Raw genomic sequence first — 11,433 nt, forward strand, 5'->3', positions numbered from 1 at the left:
CACAAAGGACCCCCCGGAAGGGACCGCGACCCCAAGGAGAGAACCCAGGAAGGAACAAGGGAACAAACAGACCCAGGAAGGTGACAGAAACGACCCCGAATAGACCTGGCCACCAAGGGGACTCAACCAGGCCACCGCAGAAAGCGGAGAACCCACAAGACCACCCACGCACAGAGGGCAGGGAAAGGCCGCGCCACGGACCGAGCCCGCCCCCCACAGGGACCAAGCGAGTCGCCGAAACGAGTACCCACCAAAGGCGAGAATGGCAGAAGGGCAGGGCGAACCAGAAACTCCGGCAGAAGAAGTAATGAGAAGGCCGAAGAGCCAACACCGGAGACCCAAAGGGAGCAAACAGCACCAAAGGGACCCAGGAGAACACCATCACACAGGCAGCCACAAATAGGGGCGAACCCAGCAAACACCCGGGAGCACAAGGCCGGGTCAGCAAGGCAGGGGAAAACCCCAGAGCAACCAAGGAACGGCAAACAGATGCCAGACTGGAAAATCACCCAGAGTGAAAACCACAGACCCAGCCCAGAACAAAAAAGATCACGACAACCCATACGGGAATCGGAGAGCAGAACATCACACGTGCGTCGTCAACCAACAAAACGGCCTACAACGTAACAACCACAAACGGATGAACGGCAGAGGGGACTCAACAGGAACAGCATCTGCGACCAAGAAATCGAACCCAGGCCCCTGCAGGAGACGCAGTAGTCCATAGCAGCACCAAAACCTCCCAGCCATACCAGGACAGAAGCGGGAAGAGGCCGGGCAAACCGAACCAAGGAAGGACCAGAGGCACCGAGACCAACCGGAAGGAGAAAAACAGCCAGGCAACAAGACTGCAAGGAACGGCACACGAAAACGCGTGGAAACCGAGTGCAGGGGACATGCGAAAATGCACCGAAACGTACCAGGCGGAGAACACCAGCCGCCAAAGCGATCACCCAAAACACCCTATGAGGAAGGCCCCAACCAAGTCAGACAACCTCATAAGAGAACGACAGTGCGCCAACACATGACACCCAGACAGCATGTGCATGACACAAACCCATGTCCTGCGAGAACCCATACAACCAGAGGCACAAGACAAACACTGAGCCACAGCACCTGGTCCAACAGAAAAAGGGGGGCAAGAACCAACCGCCGAGACAGGGAGCAGGAAGAGGAGGGAGCGGCACAGCCGCAGACCCGAACACGACAGGGAGAGTCCAAAAAGGACCCCAAAGCCCACAGCACCCGGAAGACCCAGGCAGGCCCCCAACCGGGCACAAACCAGGCCCGACCCTGCACAACCGCAGAAAGCAGACCAGGCCATGCGAAACCAGGGCGGAAAAGCACGAAAGAACCTAGGGCACAGAGCGGACACCGCCGGCAAGCCGAAGGCCAATCGAGCCCCGCGCCCCATACAGACATAGGGGGCCGAGGGACCCACACGCACCCAGGCGCAACAGTTGGAAAAACATAGAAGCCCACAGCCGCCCCCACAGAGAGGGGCAGCCAAACGCCAAAACCCAAACCCCAGAGCCCGCTATAGCAGGGCATCAAGCACAAGGCGGCGGGGGAGGGGGGAGCGTAGGGCAGGACCGCGACGGCCAGAAGGAGGAGGAACCAGCAAGAGAACCCGACATAGCAGGGCCCCCACCCGGGATCCCTGAACCAACCGGGGCAGAGCAGTAGGAGTGGGAAGAGAGGGAAGGCAACACATAGCCAGCGCGCAAGAAGGACGACAGCGAAGCAAAAAGACAATCGCCTACAACCACCACCACCCGCACCCGAAGGGAAGGCGGGCGGCGCATCCCACCCCCACATAGCCAAAGCGACAGAGACAGATCAAGAGGAGAAACAGAGGCGCCTGAAGCGGACGCAACAGAACACCAAGCCACCAGGCCAACGGCACACAACAACGCACAAAACGGGGCGACAAGACCCGCAAGGCATAGTAGCCAAGCGAGGGAAAAAAATTACCGGAGGAGGAAGAGGCAAGCACCCAGCCAGTACCCCCAATCACCAGGACAGAATCACGCGTACCGGAAAAGTGAAGCAAAGCCTCAAAGCAGAGTTTCGAAATCCTGCCAACCCAAGACACCTTGACAGCGATATGCAGGACTCGAACCCTAGTCCTGAGACAGCCTCGATAACCAGAGGCACAAGACTAACCAAAGAGCTAAAGCACCTGGTACATGAAATCCGAGAAGCCCCAGAAGCAGGATAAAAACAACTGCATATATGGAACGCTTCACGAATTTGCGCGTCATGCTTGCGCAGGGGCCATGCAAATCTACCCGGCATCGATCCAAATGCAGTATATGCGCTGCCGAAGCGAGCACTCACCAACCACAGAAGGATCACAAAAAAGCGAGACGACCGGCGTCTCAGAGCAGTAAGAGTGGACAGCGTACACCAAACACCACCACAAAAGAAGAGCCAGAAAAAGTAGCCAACTAATGACACTTAGACAGCGAGTGCGGGAATCGAACCCCTGTCCTGTGAGAGCCCCGAGGACCAGAGGCACAAGACTCACCAGAGAGCCATAGCACTAGGCTGAAAAGAAGAGTAAGAAAGGCAGTAAACGCACGACAACACAAAGAACATTCTGCATGTGCAAACCCATAAAAGAAGTCTAGTACAATGACTGCGTAGGACAACCACACAGAACCTCCGTATCCGGAAAGCGCACGTTCACCACTACAGGAATGCTGGAGCCGAATAACAGAAGAATAGGTGATACCCAACTCAAAGGGACTCAATATATCGACCCCAGACAGAAGAAAGGACCGAGCGGACCCGCCGGGAACTGAACCCGCGACCCGTGACCAAGACCAAGGAGGGATCCAAGAGAGGACGGAATGGGGAGGAGGGACCTGGCAACGAGCGCTGCGCAAAAGCCGCCGAAACAGCGGACAGAACCCTGGCCTGAAAGGACTGCAGGGCAATCGCGTCAGGAGGAGCCCGGGAGGGCAGGACCTCCCCATCTACCATCATGCAGGAAGCGCGAGAAACATAGTACACCAGCATGATACCCAACTCAAAAGCAAAGACACTGGTTACAGAAGTGGGATACGAACCCACGCCGCCAGAGGAGACTGTGGCATAAACACAGCGCCTCAGACCACTCTCGCTGCGCAAAAGCCTCGGCGCCCAAAAAGGCAAGGAAGGTGGAAGAAACACCCGGCGGGACACGCCCCCAATGAAGCCCCGCCCCCGGGACAACGAGCCGGCCCACAGCCGCGAGGACTAACAGCGCGTAGCCAGCAACGCCGCCTACCCCGGAGCGCTACCAAGCCGGAAGAGTGCACCTGGACTCAGGTAAGCCTGCCCTCACCAAGGCTGCCCCGGTGCAAAAATCACTGCGCTGGAGCCGCACAGCGGCCCACAGTCGGACCGAGCCCCGCAGAGCCGCCGCCTCCCCCAACACCACGAGGTGTAGGCGGGGAGTCGAATACGCGGCTCGGGGCAGGAAATGTCAACGGGTACGAGCAACTTGCAGCGTAGAGTACCCGCCCGCAACACGCGGAAGTGCAAAGCCGCCGCCCGCAGTATACAACGAAAGGCGGGCGGTGAAGGGAATGCCACAGTAACGACACAAGGGAACCGGAAAGACCGGCCCCCACGCAATCCCCCCCCATCCCTGAAAACCCACGGCTCGCTAAGGCAGAGCCTCACCGGAACAAGCACAGCAACCGCCACACACACCGGGGGTAACAAGAAGGGGAAGTAAACAAGGTCCAAGCCCCTAGGGTCCGCTAGAGCAGGACCTCCAACCCTGGACCCACGCACCTGCTATAGCAGGCACCACTCACCTGATGCGCTCTGGAGAGAGTGCAGAACAAAAAAACAGGCTGATGGGTTGGGCCGGCCCGCCTCTTATAGGGGTCATGGGTGTAATGGGTCAGCCATATTGGGAAGGGATGGGAGGCATGGGATGCTGACTTTTTGCTTTGGAGGGTTCTGTGGTGGAGCTGAAGCTCACTGTGTTAGTCATGTGGCGAGGAAGACTAACAAGGAGGTAATGAGGTACTGTCCTTATGTAGAGAGCCTAAGGCTTTTTTGTGCTACCGTTACTGTGCCATGTGGAGGCAAGATACCCGACTTCATAAAAATATCAGGCCTGGACTGGGCCCTATGGGCAACCGTACATTGCCACGGGCGGCTGCAAGGGCGGGGACTGGTTTTGGTGCAGGTTGGGTGAGGGGTCTGGTTTCGGTACTGGGGGCTGGGCCCATGCTGCCCGTCAAATTCAATCTCACTTTGAAGTCGATGGCAAAAATAAAGGGCCTTTATAATGTACACGCTAAGCCATTGAACCGCGGCTGCCTGTATGCACGTTAAAAAACCCTTTCCTTTGCAATTCGTTTTAGAGCCATGACAGGGAGGGGGGATGATTGCTGCTCGGCGACAGTGCCGGCCCCTTCCCTCAGGACTGGTCTCGGGGCCTGAGGGGTGACTGTTCTTCAGTAAATGACTCTTTGGTTTTGCCTCACACATAGCCCCACCAGGAAGATGAACAAAAAGCATAATATGCCACATCTTCTCTCTCAGGATTGGATGGGTGACCAGGCAGCAGGGATCACTCAGGCTGGAACTTGAGGGAGGGAGTTTGAATCCCAGGACTCCCCCCTGTGCTGGAGCAGGAGTGCTCCCTCCCAGCGGGTGTCCTGCCAGGCCCCGTTCGTCTCATGCATGAGGTTTTATAGCGCCTAATGAGAGTCAGTTGTACGATTTATGCTTCTGGTGAAGGGGCTGCCGCCCCCCCCCCCCCAACTTCCTTCTCAGTCCAGCTGCAGGCAGATAATGAATCGAGCAGGTGTCATGGACTGAACTAACATGCTCTGGGAGGCAGTACCAGGTGAACGCCATTGAGTTAATTTTCTCTGTTATTACAGCCGTTGCGCGTATTCTCCAGGATGCCTTTTCAGAGAAGTGGATACTTTTTAATTTATCCCAGAGCCGCTGTTATTGTGGTCAGTGCAGAGACGGTTCTAGGCATGGGCAAAGTGGGCTGTGGCCCAAGGTCCCAGCCTGTCAGGGGCCCCTGACAGAGCCCTCTCTGTTCTGCAGAGTCTTGCCCTGATGGCCTTAAATACTTTTTACATAGACTGTTTTAAATACTGTTTCCCTTTATTAATGTGAGTGAGGTTTGAGAGTAATGTTGTGTTTATGTTTCATTCAACATCCATAAAAAAGTTTCTTTTAGATCAAAACTGGTCCTCGCATATGAGAAATGGAAGGGTGTCTTAGAGATTATTTGCAGTAATATTAGTGAAAGAGCTGAAATTGTACCATAAATTCAGAGCTGTTCCAAACATGGGCCCCCAAAAAACGTTCTGCCCTGGTCCTCCAGAATCCTTAAGGTGTCCCTGGATCAGTGCACAGGTATGCCAACTGGATCTCCTACCACGGTCTGTGTGTTGCGTTAAATGAAAACGGATTGTGTGTGTAGGGTTGTGTAGAAGAGATGCCTGCTGTGAGCAGCATTTCACTAACCTCTTATGTGCATGAAGGACACTTGCACGGCTGCATCTTATGATATCCCCCTTCAGTTGTGAGAAAAGGAGCGGATGCCTTTGTTATACCTGTTAATTATGTGCATGTTCTCTGTGCTATAAGGACATTATTTTAAATGTTATGGCTTTTCGAAACAGTGCTTTCTTTGTAAAAAAAAAAAAAATAAGTGCCAGAGCGACCTTCAAGAAGTTACTGCAGCTTGTCCGGCCCATTGTCACTGACAGCGCTAACAAAGGCAGTACCAGCACAGCTAGCAAACATCACACCCTACAAGTGTGAAAATTCAGACTATTCCACACACCTAAAGCTTTAAGAATGGCGTGGGAAATATATATTAGTCATTTTTAATGTATACCGAATCAATAAACTACTGTTTTTGTGCTCATCTTTAAATTCGACAGAAAGCACCACTGTGCGGCAGACTCTCATAAGTGCCAGATGTTGACAATTAAGTGCCGGTACTGACCTCCTGAAACCACCATATTAAGGATAATGGGGCCACCCAGGTGTCCATCAGAACCTGAGTATTGGTAATATACAAAACAATTGGTTCTGTTGGGCGCTACAATTGCTGTGATAACAGTTTTCAATACAAGAAAAAAAGTGTTTCACACTTTCCTTTCAAACAGTAAATGAAAAAACAATTGCAGTTTAAGAACACACCAATAAAACTGGTAGAGTTGATTTACTCTTATATTTTTCAAGAAGTATTGAATATCAAATGGCTGTCACAAATACAAGTAAATTGTGAAAATACAAAAGTGACTATTGTGAGAAGGTGACATGTGGTGACTGGTGAAGTGAACAGTGCACTATATACAAAACATACATATGTGACATAAATTAAAAGAATTGAATTATTGTCCTGTCTCCTTATTTAATATATGTAATGCAAGACCCAATACTGATTGATTATTGGTCAAGAAAACTGTGTAGACATGTGTGATGGGAAAGTTTCAACGTTTCGACCCTGGACATGGCGTGGAGTGGAATGCGTCACTGCGGGTCTTACTCAGGACTATGAAAGCAGCTGTGGACAGGCTATGAAATTAATTATAGACAGGTTGGTAATCGGGTGTGTTCTAATATTTTGCGGTCATTGGAAATTTTGCAGTAGCTAGGAAAGTAGCTTACCACACAGGCAGAGACTTCAATCAATGAAATTGCGCGAAACGGTGATCTAATGAAAGATCTACAAATAAGGAAAACACGTCTTTAATAAACATATAATTTAATATATTTGATAAAACTAAAAACCTCAAAAATAAACATATGGTATGTGGCCTTACCAAAAGGTCAGGACGTGTTGGGGATCCAATAGTGGTCTCCAAAATGTGATTTCAATTAGTTAGGTTCAATCGCAGTACATCAGTTGACGATTTCTAAAAATACAGGGTATGTACTTAAGAGACGAGTATTATGAACAAGACTCCCAAGGCTTCTTCACTAATCGTAGCAGACAGGGACCGTGCAGATTCGATACCTTTTCCAACTCATCCTTAGAAAGTAGTTCTGAAAGCGACTTTGAGAGGCCTACTACCAGCACTATCAATAGATCATACCAACAAGGACCACGATTCCAGGACTCCCACAGCACAGTTCCTTTTTTAGGGTATCAACCATGGATGAGCAGAGATACGAACTGGGATGGGCCAAGGGGATGGAACCAAGGGAGGATCACCAACGCGGCAACATGAGAGTGAGGTTCCAACAGAACGAGAACCACGGCAAAATCCAGAAGCGGAGGCAAACTTACAGATGGTGATGCCATACACCTCTAGTCTAACCCTCAAGGATCCCATTGTCAGCATCTCAGACTACCAGCTTTCACCAGCAGAGCATGACATTCTAGCTAAGGGCCTATCATTTATCCCTACGGCACCCCCAAATTCATTCAACATCAAGCTGGAACTACAGCAATTCTTTAGCAAAATACGATTAAAATATTATCTTGTGAAAAATGACCAATGGAATAAATGGTTTGCAGCTCCTGAATTTAGACCTGCATCCACCTTCACTCCAGCTTCCTACTTGATGAGTGAGAAGATCCTCGCGTATTAAAAAATCGTACTGGAAAAAGTAATGGACCTTCTAAATAACAGAAAATTCATCAAATACAACATCACTAAAGATGAGAAAAAAGCCCTACATTCATTAAGTAGTAATCCATCTATTGTGGTAAAGGCAGCAGTTAAACGGGGTGCAGTGGTCATTCAGAACACCAATGACTACATCACTGAGATCAACCAACAACTGAGCAGTAGAGAGAGTTCTCAACCAAGAAGAGGAAGTAAAAACGGGTGGGCTATATTTAATGAGGTCCAGCATACATGCCCTGGAATAGTTAAGAAAGAAAGAGTATGCTGTTCCTCCTGGTCAGGGGAGGTTGTGTGAAGTGTACACTCTACCCCAGGGTGAAGACAAAGTAAAAGATGATGTCTAGACGGCCTGAGGACTCAATGCACGTGGTGGGTGGGGGACCCACAAGGGTGGAACTAAAACCCTCACACACCCAGCAAGCTAGGTGTCATGCTTCATCATCTGGGTTTTGCTCCTCGTCGGGTCGGCGCTGCAATTCCCAATGGGCACCCAAAGATGGGGCTCTTTATTGGAGATCTTTTGTTCCTTGCCGAAAGGTGAGTGCAAGTGAGGGCCAGGTAGGTGTAGACGTTAGTGAGTGTATTTAAAACAGGGTTGGTTAGTCTGAATAACGAGTTTATTGGGTCAGTAAACCACCCTATTTAAAAACGATATGAGTGGCGGAAGTCTGGACACAGTGGGTCAAAGACTCGCTCCGCTCAACTCAGATGGTCAACATGTTTCTCGCCTAATGGTCAGGAGGATCCAACGGCAATTCATCAGGACCAATGTGGTGTAAACTATCTACAAACGTGAGGGTGTATAGCAGGCTATCACATTTATGTGTATGTGCCTGGTAAATTCTACCCTATGAAAGTGTGGAAAATCTAACACTTCCGCAAAGGAGTAGCCTAAAGGAAAGGGAGAGATAAACATAACAGGCCAGCACAAAACATTAAAAATACTTTGTCGTATATATACCCACCACGTGCATTGAGTCCTCAGGCCGTCTAGACATCATCTTTTACTTTGTCTTCACCCTGGGGTAGAGTGTACACTTCACACAACCTCCCCTGACCAGGAGGAACAGCATACTCTTTCTTTCTAAACAGTAGAGAGAGTTACCAACAAATAAATAAAAATCCAACCCAGGACATATCTAAACCCATTTGGTCAATGACAGACCAAGGATTGACTGAAGGCTTTCTAACAGAACATGAGTACAACTTTCTGAACAAGAAAGACCCCAGAATACCGACAATATATTCACTCCCAAAGATTCACAAAAGTATGGATCATCCACCGGGCCGACCTATTGTTTCCGGATGTCTATCTATCCTGGAGCCATTAAATCAATTCATAGACAGTTTCCTGCAACCTTGCGTCTTGGACACTCGCTCATACCTTAGAGACATCATGCATACAATTCAGCTTGTAGAAAACCAACCTTTTGATAAACAGACACAATTTCAGGAAACATTGGATATCACGTCCTTATATACCAGTATCCCCAAGACCAGGCTATTGATGTGATTCGTAGGGTGTTGGAGAAGTGACCATACCCATGTTGGATCCTGACTGATTCTAGTGGAGCTCCTTAAAATAGCCATGATGAAGAACTACTTTATCTTGCAAGACACCTATTACCAATGTAAGGGTGTGGCGATGGGAGCTGGGTTCGCTCCCAGCCTAGCGAACCTCTTCGTGGATCATTATGAGGACACACATATATATGTGATTCCTCTAATCCTTTCCTTGACAACATCACCTTCTGGAAGCGATACATTGAAGACGTGCGTATGGTGTGGATAGGCACAGAACGGAGTCTCATAGACTTTAAAGCATGGCTGAACGGACGCTCAGCGAACATCCAAATCACAATGTCATACAGCAATGAGACCATCTGTTTTCTGGATTTCACACTACAAGTTGAAGAGGATACAATCCTGACAACGCTGTACAGAAAGCCAACAGAGTAGAATACCATCATAAAATATAATTCCCACCATCCGTGTAACCTCAAGGATAACCTACCCTATGGCCAATTTTTAAGGTTACGGCAAAATTGTTCAAGAAGGACTGATTTCTTCAAAGAAACAGATATTCTAATTACAAGACTAAGAGAGCAAGGCTACTCAAAAGGGTTACTCCGCCGTGCTAGAAAGAGGGCCTGGTACCACCCACGGGAGACTCTCCTTGAAGTACAACCCAGAGCTCAGAAAATGGACAAACTGGTTTGTGTAACCACTTTTAATACAAGGAGTCATGAGATCAAAAGGGTGATAAAGAAATACTGGAACTTAGTAGGTACAGAAATCAATATCAAGGAAGAACCTCTCTTTGCCTTCAAGTGAGCCAGAAATGTCAAAGACTATGTTGTTAGTTCCTATTTAGATACCGCTAGGCTGCCCGATATCAGACAACAACTACACCTGCCACCACTGATGGGCCACTTTAAATACAGTAAATGCAAAGCATGCAAGTTTTCCATGATAGGTTCATCTTTCAATCACCACTGCCAAACATACTGCCTAACACAACACAGTAACTGCAACAGCTGTAACGTAATTTATGCCATAAGATGCCCTTGTGGGAAAATCTACGTAGGCCAAACCACACAAAAAGTGAAAGCTAGGATCCTACAACATTGTAGTAGGATCCACTGCAAGGTGCAGGGGATCCCTTAGTGGATCACTACTCCATCAGTGGCCACACAGCAGATGACCTGGAATGGTGGGTACTAGAGAAGATTACCTTACATTCCTGGGGTGGAACTATACTTTCTGCTCTGAGCCTTAAAGAATGCAGGTGGACACATACTTTAGACTCAGTAAACTGCAGCATGAATGAACAAGAGGAGACATACAGACAAATGGCTAGTCTCTAATTGTTTTTCTGTCTGATATATAGATGTGTAGACGTTTTAGATGCTGTACTTAGATGGTCGCAGTGTCAGGCACAAAAGTCCCACATTAGGGTCATGTCGAGCTCATCAATGACCCCTCTTGTTAAGTTTCTATCAATGGTAATAAATGACCTTCACAGGTACAACCCTTATGCTGTGTAAATAATGTGGTGTTTAATCTAATTGTTCCACCCTTACTAGCATAAACTGCATATGTTGCTCTTATTTCTTCAAATTTTACTTGTGTAAATGGATTATGTTGCTTATACCTTTTAAATTAATCACAAGTCGGCTATGCGCAATAAGCATACTATATTAAGCCACCACTATGTTTAATTATTGTTTTCCCAGAGTTTAGTGTAGAACCATTAACATTATAATTCAGAAACATATGTCAGCCAATGTCTGAATGTTGTACTGGTTCAAATAACATATAATTTATAAACAGGTGCCTAAATGTGATGCTGGTTTAGATATTATGCTGTTGCAAACTTCATGACGAACTTTCTTGAAATACATAAAAGAAATACTTGCTTTAGAAACAATCACGCTTTGTTACTAAAACGACCCTGTCATGCCGCAGCAACTGATAAGGATCACTTTCTGACAGCTCTACTGAGCTGCTGCACCGTAGCGTGCACGCTCTGAAGTCCTGCTGACTATGACATCAGCCAGCAGTGAAAGCCTTCTGCGTTCACCCCGGCCTCACATGAATTAATCCTTTGAGGCAGAACAGACGGAGCACCTTATTTTGAAGGTGAGCGCTATCAAGACTGACACTCACGTTAGTCTAGAGAACTTGTCTAATAACAATAGCCTCTTCCTAATGGGCTTCTCTACCCTGCAGCACTTAACTTTAATTCATGACTGCATTTACGAAGAGAAGACTGTAACATAGGACTCCAACCGGCTGATGGTTGCCTTGTGTTGCTGTG

General features: G+C 48.4%; 1 non-coding gene across 1 annotated transcript; it reads right to left on the reverse strand.

Annotated features, from left to right (window-relative positions):
• Positions 1-2,229: 2,229 nt before the first annotated feature.
• On the reverse strand, positions 2,230-2,336 carry LOC146832778 (U6 spliceosomal RNA). Its single transcript, XR_014961636.1, has one exon. It is a non-coding gene; the product is annotated as a U6 spliceosomal RNA (small nuclear RNA).
• Between the last annotated feature and the right edge of the window lie 9,097 nt (positions 2,337-11,433).

Source organism: Triturus cristatus, chromosome 5_1, assembly GCF_964204655.1.
Source record: "Triturus cristatus chromosome 5_1, aTriCri1.1, whole genome shotgun sequence".
Lineage (NCBI taxonomy): Eukaryota > Metazoa > Chordata > Amphibia > Caudata > Salamandridae > Triturus > Triturus cristatus.